The 12,407-nt window shown below is 43.3% G+C and overlaps 1 protein-coding gene and 1 non-coding gene across 3 annotated transcripts in view; both read right to left on the bottom strand.

Moving 5' to 3' along the window:
- The window catches only part of IGLON5 (IgLON family member 5), an 862,707-nt gene that overhangs the window by 456,174 nt on the left and 394,126 nt on the right, over nt 1–12,407 (bottom strand). The window lies entirely within an intron of this gene.
- On the bottom strand, nt 2,333–2,525 carry LOC138247566 (U2 spliceosomal RNA). The gene has a single exon (XR_011194579.1). It is a non-coding gene; the product is annotated as a U2 spliceosomal RNA (small nuclear RNA).

Genomic DNA, 12,407 nt, shown 5'->3' on the forward strand with positions numbered 1-12,407 from the left:
ATGTGCATTATTGCTTGTTTGGTTATGTGTGTGTTTATCTATGTGTGCCTATGCACGTCTGTGTGTACCTCTATGTGTATTTGTAACTGTGTGTGTCCATTTGTACCATTAGGTTTGTTTGTACCTGTGTGTGCCTGTGCGTGTCTATGTGTGCTTATGTGTGTTGTGTGTATACATGTGTGTGTGTGTGCCTATGTACATGTGTGGGCGTTTATGTGTACCTTTGTGTGTAACTATGTGCATGTGTGAGCGTTTGTTTCTTTGTATCTATATGTGACTTTGGATGAACACCTGTATGTGTTTGTATCTGTCTGTGTGTCTATGAGTGCCTGTGTGTACATTTGTGTTCATGCCTATCAACGTGTACCTGGTTGTTCATGTGTGTGTGCGTGTCTTATGTATGTATTGCTTCGCATATGGGTACCTGTGTGTGTGACCATATGATGGAATGCGTGCAATGTGTGTGTGTCTATGTGTGATTGTGTGTATCTATGCATGCCTATATGTGAATTTATATCTGTGTATGCATGCATGTGTCTATGAGTTCATGTTTGTGTCTATCTGTACCTGTAGAAATAACTGTGTGGCTGTGTCTGAGTGCCTATGTGTATTATATATCTCTCTCTGTGTGCCTTGGTATGTATGTTTGTTTATTACGGTGGGTGTATGTATGTGTTGGCCTACCTCTGTGTGTGTCTACCTATGTGCCACTCTGTGTGCAGATTTACATGTCTGTGCATGCAGTTGTGTCTATGTGACCCAGTATATGGGTGTGTCTGTCTACGGGTACTGCGCATGTAACTGTTTGTCTGTGTTGTATATGTGCACATCCCTGGAATGCACAACTGGACGGGGTTGTATGTGTCTATACATCTCTGTCTTTTTTCTGTGTATTTTTTGTGCATTTCTATCTCTGTGTGCCTTATCGGGCATATCTGCGTGTTGCCTCTGTGTGAATGTGTAGATCCATGTATATCTGCACCTGTGTTTGTGTGTGTGGGTGTATGCGCATGTACATGTGCTGATATTCAAATGTCTATGTGTGCTATTGTGTGCCTCTGTTTGCCTGTGTGGGCCTGTTTGTGGACGTGTATGCCTGCTCCATTGAGTGTACATGTGTGTCATGTATATCTGTGTCGATGTAAGTGCTGGTAAGTGTCCGCACTTCTTCTGTCTGTGTGAGTGTGCCTACTTGCATCCGTGCACCTCTGTGTGTCTACCTGCGTTATAGTGTGTGTGGCTGTATGCACGTCTCTATGTGCTTGTTGTTATGTGTATCTTGTCTTTAGTAGGAATGTTGCTGCATACGTGAGTGCACTTGCACGTGTCTATAAAATGACGACAACAAAGGTTGCGTAGCCCGGGCTGCCTGCCCACGTGCCTGAGAGCGTTTATCCATCGACAGCAGTCAGAGAGCCCCAGCCTGTCACGTGCACAGTGGAGACCCTGCTGATGAGCAGCGCTAACCAAGCGTGGCTGAATAATAACTAAAGTCTTATCGCTCAAGTGATGTCTCCCAGAGACGTCCTCGCTCTCCTACAGGCACGTCCCTATATGGACACATTAGAGAAGTAAGGATTGCCCGAATCCGAACCCTGGACTAGGGACTTATGTTGCCTGGTACCACATTTGGATGCAAAGCCCCAGCTCTTGATTGCGCTACTGAATACTGACCCCCAGAATATCGTGGTGCATGAATATCGAAGACGTAATATCGGGGGCAAGTTATCAGAAGGTAAGTGCACATAGGGAAGTATATATTTACTAGTCCTAACTGCAGATTTGTGTACCTTGAATATATATGTACTACATGGGTCCATATAAGTGGAACTAGGCATATAAATACAATTTAATTTTGTATGTTTGCTTTGATTTTGCGTCAAAAAATGACACAAATGCAGCGTTAAAAAAGTATAAATATGGGCCCTAGACTTACTTACCTGTCAATATTTTTTTAAATATTTTGTCCTCAATATTGTTTCGCATCGATTTTCTTGGTTTGATTTTCAGGGTGCACACCTGAGGTCCCCAAAGTATAGGTAGGTTCTTCTAGGCACCTAATCCCAAACCAGAGTTCAGAGTTCAGAGTTCTGCGAGAAAACTGAGAAACTCCTGAGCGAATCAAGCTGGAGCTCAACCTTGGAAATTTTCAGCTTTTCAGCTGACTGTGTCTCCAGCGGGGGTTGCAGAGCCATCAAACCTTCACCTCTCTCTTTAGATTTACTAGTTTTATGATTCTAAATTGTCTGTAAAGAATTAATATTTTTTAAGGTTAACTTATAACTGGACATTGATGTTACCTTGTGTCACAATCTCTTTGTTGAACGAAGCCCCATCTAACGGCGCTGTATTGCTTAAAGAATTGCATCGCCGTGTTGATGTAGTGGGCAGAGTCAGCTTCCATTTCTCCTCAATCTCTCAAAAATCACTTTAATAATATGTTCCTTAGACAGAGGATACACCAAATATTAAACTGATAAGAAGACAAATATCACATGATCTTAACCAAAGGGCCAAGAAGTGGATCTGAAGAATCAAGGACTCCTTGGGTGCAAGCATTCCACTTGAATCTAGGTTCCCAGGACCTGACCTGGTAGCTCTGGGAAAAATATTGAGGGCAGATGTAAGTCACATAATTCCTTGTAGCATATTCACGTGGAATAACCTAAGAATCCCACAGGAATACGTAGATTTAGGCAAAAAGAGTAATTCTGCATTTAGCACTGTTTCTTGGCGCAAAAATGCTCCCTCTGTCCAAAGTGGACACCAGGATGCATTTTTCCACTAAAAATAGTGGTAAATGGAGCAAGACATGAACAGCGAGCGCACGTGCATGCGCTCGCTGGCTAAATGTGCTTTTGCGGTAGTACGTTCCTCTCATGTGACACAAGCAGGAGTAGTGACAAAATTATTGGTAACTCCACATCAAAGAGTAATGCTGAATTATCAAAATCATTTCAATTACTCTGGCATATTTGAAAGTTTGTATTAAACCTGCTTATATGCTGAGAAGAGGTTAAGTTGGCCTTGATGGGTTTCAACCTCATGACCCACAAATTAAGATTTTAGTGGCGACTGGTTTGCCTCACAGACATCTGGCTGGATTGTATCTCTACAGCCAAGCACAATGTCTTGACTCCTGTCATGAATCTTGTTCAGTTGTAATCTAAGGAGAAGAATCTCTGGTTCAATGGAGCTGACTTCCAAAATACTACTTTATCCCAAAGTTAAGTTGTAAAACTGTGCCACATTGCAGTGACAGAGTTACCTGTTATGGGCACCCATGGGGAAATAGGCAGTTTTAATTGTATTGCATGCTTATTGCTGCTGCCTTAAGGTGCTACAAGATAAATCCCATAGGAAAATAAAAACATCTGTAGACTTTAAACAGCAGGGCTGGGAAATTAAAAAGATCAGGAAAGTGCCAAATGAGGCGAATCGATGAAAGTGAAGCATCTCGGAGGAAAAGATGCAGAAAAAAAGTCCTGAAAGAAGAAACACAGAGATAATTGGGTTAATGAGTGCAAGTGAAGAATGGTGTAGTCAAGACTGATAAAACATATAATTCGATAGGCAAAAATTTAAAAATAAATTAAAGGCGGGTGTAAAAAAAGAGTTGTGTTTAAAAGGAGGAATGTTTTCATTGCAAAAGAGAATATCTTATAAGGAGGATATTTGTTTAGTTTTAGGATGTCCTAAGCTTGAGAAGTTCTGGACTTTAATCTTGACTTCTCTATGTGAGCTGATATGTTGTCCTGGAGCAATCAATTTATGATCGGTCTGTGTCCTTCTCCTTGTCTGAGAATATTGTGAGTGAGTAAATACCAATATTTTAACCCACTAGCTCAGTTACTTTGTATCAATGTTCTCAGTTCTCTCAGAGGAGAAGGTTTCTTTGTAGCAGAGCAAACATTTCCATCTGGAGAGAGTTCTTTCCATCCGTGTTCATATTTCCTACAGTGGGTGAATTACTTTCTACGAATGTTCTCATTTCCCTCTTGAGGGGAGCTAAGCGATTGTAACAAACTTTGCATTTTATTTCTGGGCAGATTTACGTTGTATCACTGTTTCACTTCCCTCCTTATGCTGCCTTATTTTGTTTGCAAACCTTAATATTTCCCCTTAGGGACCAATTTACTTTGCATCAACATTCAGCTTTCCCTCAAGGGCTGAGTGATGTCTTATAAAAGCTAGCTCTTCCCTGAGAGTTGTTAGATCAATGGTCAAATGAACTCCTTTGGTTGTACTACTCTACTTCAATGCAGACATTTAATCCTTGGGATAAATCAATTTCTCACAATTTTCATATCCCACAGTTACTAATTTATTTATACCACTGATCAAATGCCCTTTTTTTGCTCAGTTCTTTGCATCAATGTTTAGATTTCTCATGCGGCTGAGGTACTTTGTAACAGTCTTCTTAGTGTGCCCATGAATATTGAATAAAACAAAATTGATAGGATGGAATATCGAAAATAAAATATTGACAGGTAAGTAAGTCTATATTTTTTACATTTAACTCAATATAGATGTAGCTAAGTGGTGCATATATCTTCAGGGTACGTAGAGGTGGAGTTAGGAATAGTAAATCTATATGTAGTAGTAGGGTTACCACGGAGGATAAAATATTGGGAGAGATCTACTGCTCTTGTCCCTTCTACTCAACGCCCTCCGGCCAGTCAGGGAAGTGGTAGTTGTAAGGGTATTATTTGTTCTGTTAGTTTCATAAATCATAAATGTGAATGGTCTGTTCATTCTTTAGTCCTTCCTTTGTTTATTCTTTTTGATGCCTTGCTGTTTCCTCTCTTTCAGGATCTTCTTGCCCATCCAAATTTTTCGTCACCCAATGTTCATTGGGAAGAAACAAAGGCTACGGTCAGGAAAGTGGTCTTTTCTATATACTTTTATGCATGCATGGGAAAGGGGGGAGGGTGGTGAGGTCTTGTGCCCCGGAAAGTTGGTGATCAATACCCTTATGTGTCTTTGTGTTCTCTGGCTTTCTCATCGAGTGATTTGTCCTGTTTTCCCAAAGTGGCACCTTTGTGTGAGTCCCCCGTGAGTGGGTGATATTGCAAACCAGGGAGGGTTTTGTTGGTTATTTAGTTATACCCTTCATTCCCCTCACTTTCCCGCTTCCCTTCCCTGATTTCGTATTATGTTGCTAATCCGACCGGGTAAACGGTCTTGTACCAGGAAAAGCCATGTCCCTCCGGGGACGTGGTGGGTCTCGTCGCTTCTTTTGGTGTCTCTCCGACAGTTGCCGTGGTCCTCCTCTGCGTTGGTCTCTTTGCCCGGTTCCCCAGTCCCGTGTGCCCTCATAATACTTCCCGCTCCGTCCGACTCCTCTTTGGTTTCTTGTCCGCTCTGCTGTGTCAGTCGTTAGTTTTTCGGCTCAGTGTCCTTCTCCCTTCTTCGTCTCGCTCCCTGCTCATCCAATTCCTTCCAGATGTCGGGACGCTTCCCTGTGCGTACCAACGTAACCCTTTCAATCGTCACCCTGGGGCACTGGCCAGGCGGTTTGGGGTTCCCTACTTCGTTTCCACCAGCAACAGGAGTTGTTTCTCTATTACATTATACTTCCCTATTTGCACTACCTTTCGACATTTTGACCCTTGATATTCTATCCTCGATACTCGTATATCACAATATTGTTAATGATGGTATTCAGTGCTACAGTTAATGTTCATGTATCCTCAGTGGTTTATTTACATTATATCAAGACTGATATTTCTCTCAATGAATGACTCAAACCAAACTCACAGTTTGTCCGGTGGCAGACTTACTTTATATGTCAATGCTCTTATTTTCTCTTTTGGACCAGTTACTTTGTACTGCTCATATATCCTTTGCAAATGACTAACTTTTCACTGTTCACATGCCCTCAGTGCAAGTGGTACTTTGTAGCAATATCCTCAATGGGTCAGTTACTTTAGATATGCTCAGCTGGACAGCTGCCACCCTCAGTGGGTGAGTTACTTTGTAACAATGTTAACTTGTCCTCCATGGCTGAGTTTGTTTAGAACATTCTTAACAGAGCCTTGTGGCTGAGTTACTTTGTATCAATATTCATATATCGTCACTGGTTGCAATACTTTAAAACATTGTCCACACATTCCCTTAGCAGGTGAGTTACTTTGTAACAGTCTTCACATATCCTCATTTGATAAGTTACTTATTATTAGCATTCACATATCCTCTGCGGGTAAGTTAATGTTGACGTTCATATACTTTCTGAATTACTTTGCATCACATATTGTCCTTCGGTAAGTTACTTTGTAACAGTGTTACTTTATGTGAGTGTTCAAATATCCTCAAGTACCTTATAGTACTGTTCGCATACCTTCAGTGAGTGAAGTGCTCACATTGTTTTGGTCCTAGGTACTTTGGCCTAAATTTACTAAGCCTTTGCACCACCCTTGCATTGTGCAAGGCAGCTCAGGGCAATTCAAAGGCTTGTTTGAAATTTTCAAAGCATGCAAGGACTGATTTGTGTTGACAGTGTGGCTTTGGAAAGAAATGTGAGACAAAGTTGCATCTTGCTCTGGTTGCATTATATTTCTTAGTGGTGGGCATTCCATGGGTAGAGCATCCACCCGCGGATTTCGAAAATTTCCAGATTTATTAAAGTTTGTAAAGCTGGAATTGCCTGAAGTCTGTATGCCTACTACAGAGAGGTGTGACAAGGCGAAATATGTTTATTGCACCTCATTACATAGACTTTCGATGTGTGATGCATTCTGCACACATATAGAAGGAGCAATGCACCTCTTTGGATTGTTTTTTTTTTGCACAGAAAGAATCCTGCCTGCAAGGGACTCTTGCACAATGGATTGGTACTATGCAGCTATACATGCACCAGCACAGGGAGGAAGCTGAAGAGGGCCGTATTTGAGAAGATATGGCACTTTCCAGCTCTCTTTCAATCATGCAATAAAGCACAGCAAAGTTGTTTGCTGCTCTGCGTAAACATTTGTTAAATACGCGCTATTATGGAGCATCTGAGTTGCTTTGTGTAAATGATCATGGTCCCTCAGGGCTTGTGTTACTTTGTGGAAATGATCATAGTCCCACTGGGGTTGGGTTACTTTTTATCAATGATCATAGTCCAGTGGGGCTTGAGTTACTTTTTATCAGTGGTCATAGTCCAGTGGGGCTTGAGTTACTTTGCGTAAATGACTTATACCCACAGGGTTTGGGTTACTTTGTATCAATGATCATAGTCTTCTAGGGGTTAAGTTACTATTTATCAATGATCATAGTTCCCTCAGGACTTGAGTTACTTTGTGTAAATGATCTTAGTCCTGCAAGGGGCTGAGATTCTTTGTTTCAATGATCATAGTCCCCTCAGGGTTTTAGTTACTTTGCTTCAATGATCATAGTCCCGCGGGGCTTCGGTTACTTTATTTCAAGGATCATAGTCCCAAAGGGCTTGAGGTATTTTGTGTAAATGGCCATAGTCCTGCAAGAGGGTGAGTTACTTTGTTTTAATGATCATAGTCCCACATGGATTGCGTTACTTGGTCCCTCAGGAGTTTAGCTTCTTTGTATCAATGATCATAGCACCAAATGGCTTGAGTTACTTTGTATCAATGATCATAGTCCCACAGGATATGGGTTACTTTGTTTCAATGATCATTCTAAAACAGGGCTTGAGTTACATTATATATCTATGATTGTAGCCCTAAATGAGTTTAGTTACTTTGTTTCAATGATCACAGTCCCTCAGCATTTAATTTACTTTGTTACAATGATTACAGCCCTACAGGGCTTGAGTTACTCTGTAAATAAATGTGTTCTAGTTTCGTAAAGCTGTCAGAACGAAAGCTGCTCAGTGCTATGGGTTTCTTTAGTTCAATAAGTAGACAGCATGCCCCATCCTTGCATTAACAGGAAGAAAACTGCATTGCATTTATGTTTATTGGAAATATAAACACAAGCCTGCAAAGACCCTTCAGCTCTATAATAAAATTGTGTGGCATATATAAACTTAGGCAAGTATGATATTTCTCTTATTTTGAAAGTGCATTTTATTCATTTTATGTCCTCTTAACCAATAAGCACACATACGTGGCCTATAAAAACAAATATGTGTTTACAAAACAGGGTTTTAAGTGCTTCCATAAAGCCCCACATAAAGTCCCTGTGAGAAAACTTGGCTGATTGCAGAAGCCCCCTAACCTTTTGTCCCCATTTTTCACTTATGCTGGTGTCATTCTGACCTTGATGGTGCCCTGGGCACTGCTTAACAGTCTCAGGGCCTGTACTCTAATAAAAATGGATATGCAAATTAGGCTAATTATAATTGGCTGTACCAGCCTACCTATACGTCCCTAGTAAATGGTAGGGCATGTAGGCTTAGAGACCCCAGCATAAGTACTACACCCATAGGTGCACTGCTGTGGTGCCCAGTGTCATTTTAAAGGCAGGTCTCCCTTGCTGGCTGCTTTTAAGATAAAGATAACCCCAAATTTGACTTTGGAATTAAAAGTACTTCCAAAGTCCTAAGGTACCTTATTTTTACATATAAGTTACTCCTAAGGTGTGCCCTAAGTGTCTCCAGGATTGGGTACAGTGTAACTATTAGCAGGGACTTTATAAATGATGTTTTATAAGCCCTGGTGAGGGAAAAATAGCTAAGTTTGTTTTTCCCCCATTGTAGCGAATGGGCTTTATAGGCTAACATGGGGAGACTTTATTTTAAAACAATAAAGTCTTATTTTCCATAGGAAGAAGCAAAATATGGCATGCCTAGTATCAAATTAAAAGTCATAATACATCCAACAACTTGCCACTGTTGAATGTTATATAGTTTGCACCTACGAAGAGTTTTAGAACTCTTCCTAAAAGTTACCAGTTTCAGCTCTGTAGTGCCCTTCTGTGAATGGCCAGCCTAGGGTGAGTTGTGGACTCCTAAACGGTCTTCAAAGTCCTTCTGGAAGAAGATCTAGAAGTTTGGAGACATTTGGAGCAACTTTGGACAAAAGCTCCATAAGTGGACCGACCAGACGCTGTGAGTCATGCTGGCTTACCTAGACCGCGACCCAGCCTGACTTGCAGGTTCGTCCAGCTGAAAAGCTCCAGAGCCCCAGAATTCCAGGATTTCACTGGGGTCTTGTGGAAAGGCAATCCAACGATGTTGACTCAAAATCAGCTTGCTATCGAGGGTCATCCGACATCGGAGATAGAAAGCTCCAAAAAAGTTTCTAAGTCAGAACGTAAAAAGTTGACCGAGGATTCCCACACAGCATTTCCAAAGAGGGCTCCAGGGAGGTTGGCTTCAGTTTCAAGTTTGTCCCTGATGAAGATTTCCGTCACTAAAAATTATCCAAGTCTGAAAGTAGAATCCTTGACCAAGGTCTACTGCTACGCATATCTGAATAAGGGATCCAGGGACGTCAGACACGACTTGTGACTTCATCCCAGTGAAGAAAATGTTCAAGAAAAAGACTAAGGAGCATAGTTAAGAGCCCCATTCTAATGCCACATTAGTGTCATTTTTTAACGCTAATGTGGCGTAAGAAGGCCAAAAACACTGCGCCATATTTACAACATGGTGCAATGCGGGCATTGGGCCACTTTGTAACCCTTTTCACTACATCATGACTGCACCAGGCATAATATATGCAAAGGGGGCGTTCCCCCATTAGGGACCCCACAAAAATGGCACAAGGAAATCTAACTGATTTCCTTGCATCATTTTTTGCACCACTTTTAACACCTGCTCAGAGCAAGCGTTAAAAGGGGGCATGCCGTTGAATACAATGGGCCCCTACGTACTCTGCAGAGTACATCAGTAGTGTAAAAAAATAATGGTATTGCCCCCTACCCTGCGTCATGGTGCATGGAATTTAAATGCAGCACACACACATGGTGGTGGTAGGGGGTGGTAAAGGGGGCACAAAAGGTGACGCTGCACTATGTGCAGTGCCACTTTTATTAAAAATGCCCCTAAGTCCAAAGGTAAAACTTTGACCAAGGCCATCACGTTCACTGAAGCCTAGCAGGGCTCCATCGTGGTCGGCCTCAAATTTTGACTTTGCCCCAGTTGAGTGGGACCAGATGTTCAGACTGGCGGCTTCAGTTTCTATGCCATAAAAAACATTTAGGGGGTGATTCTCACCCTGGCGGGCGGCGGAACCACCAGGAACAGGATGGCGGTATGGGCTGTCAGAATCCCCATGGCGGCGCAGCTCGAGGATTCTAAAGGGCAGCGGAAAACCGGCGGGAGACCGCCGGTCTTCCGCATCTGACCGCGGCAAAACCGCCGCGGTCAGAATACCCTGCGGGGCACCGCCAGCCTGTTGGCGGTGCTCCCGCCAACCCTGGCCCCGGCGGTCCATGACCGCAGGGGTCAGAATGACCCCCTTAATGTTTAAAAATCCATATATCCGGTCCCCTTTATCGGATTTTTGTCATTTTTATGTCATTGTAAAGATAAAAATACAATCTATTTTTATAAACCGGTGTTGGATTTTTATTGTGTTTTATCTTTGACTTATTTACTGTTTTGTGATTGTTAAATGCTTTACACACCTGTCTCCCAAGTTAAGCCTAAATGCTTGTTGCCAAGCTACCAAGGGTTGAGCTGGGATTCATTTATTGAGACCTGACTGGGCTTAGTGGGGGTCTGTGGCCTATTGCTAAGTGTAGGTACTTACCTGCCCACACCAATAACCCACATTCTAACAGTCCCCTACTTGAGATAGATGGTCAAAGAGACCTGCTGCTTACAATAGAGTTAGATTTGGCTCCAACTGTTTAAACCACTGACTTTTAATGACCTGTCACTTTCAATCCGTGGCTTGAGGCTTTGTCAATCGCGCCTTGGCTGCTTTGGTATATCCTTCTGCCTCCAATTGAGTGCTTGCAGTGTCCTCCACGAGAGAATACTTTATAACTCTATCCATCCTTATTTCAAATATCAAGAAAAACAGGAATGTATCAAGGCAACAGAGCCTGCAATATAGTCTGCCTTTAATTGCTTCTCTAACTTTAATGTATTTACTCTCCATGCATTAGCACATTAACCCCATATGTTGGTATCGGCTATGCATGCAAGCACATTTATGCTCTCTTTATCAAACCACAGATGTAAATCCTTCAGCTCTGGTGTTCGACTTTTTGACTGTTCAACAAGGGTATCCATGACCAGAACTGAAGCAAATATAGGGCCTCATTCCGACCCTGGCGGTCATGGACCGCCAGGGCCGGGGACGGAGGAAGCACCGCCAACAGGCTGGCGGTGCTTCATGGGCAATTCTGACCGCGGCGGTAAAGCTGCGGTCAGAAAAGGGCAACCGGCGGTTTCCCGCCGGTTTACCCCTGCCCCAAAGAATCCTCCATGGCGGTGCTGCTCGCAGCACCGCCATGGGGATTCCGACGCCCTTCCCGCCATCCTGGTCCTGGCGGTAAAAACCGCCAGGAACAGGATGGCGGGAACGGGTGTCGTGGGGCCCCCTAACAGGGCCCCATTATGATTTTCAGTGTCTGCCTAGCAGACACTGAAAATCGCGACGGGTGCCACTGCACCCGTCGCACCCCTTCAACTCCGCCGGCTCCATTTGGAGCCGGCTTCATTGTTGACGGGGCTTTCCCGCTGGGCTGGCGGGCGGCCTTATGGCGGTCGCCCGCCGGCCCAGCAGGAAAATCAGAATGACCACTGCAGTCATTTGACCGCGGTACCGTCTTCTGACGGTCCCCGCCAGGTGGGCGGCTTCCGCCGCCCGCCGGGGTCGGAATGACCCACATAGTCTTTGTTACCCAGAAACCCTTCTGTCAGGGGAAAAGATTTGAAAAAGTTTCTCCCACTTTTAAAAGTTATTTTTGAGCTGCTGTGATATGCTTGGGTAAATGTGTATAAAGTTTGTAATGTCAAGTTGCTCTCTAATCAAAGTTAAGAGAAAACTGCTGAGTGTATATAATTCACCAAAGTCTAAGACTGTGGGGGTTTCAGGGTACAGTTTGTCTGTACCCATCCTCCCGAATGCTAAAATCTCTCTGCTGACATTCTTTACCTCCTTAGATGCTCCTATGATAATCATGCCCCCCTTCTCTGCCATTTGCTTTCATGAGTGTTAATAGGATTGCCTCTTAAAACTAATCAAAATCCTCTATGGAGAAGCAATTTGCCTGCGCAGGGCATAATAGCCACGTCGTCCTACATAAGGCGTTGTGCCTCTGAGCGGGCCTTTCCTAGCAGGGTCATCAGAAGGCAGCCGCTACAGTCAGGCCGCCTGAATCCCCCTTTCGCTTTGGCGAGCCCAGTGCACCATGGCCTCTTGGGAGCCGATTGTCCGTGATTACATTCCGGCGCACGCATAATGAGATCCCGGTTGATTAATCGACACTGAAGAGCCACTAGCAATTATCTCTGCAAATTCAGCTTCATTTCACAGTGGGAGGGGCCG

This window comes from Pleurodeles waltl, chromosome 7, assembly GCF_031143425.1.
Source record: "Pleurodeles waltl isolate 20211129_DDA chromosome 7, aPleWal1.hap1.20221129, whole genome shotgun sequence".
NCBI classification, from domain to species: domain Eukaryota; kingdom Metazoa; phylum Chordata; class Amphibia; order Caudata; family Salamandridae; genus Pleurodeles; species Pleurodeles waltl.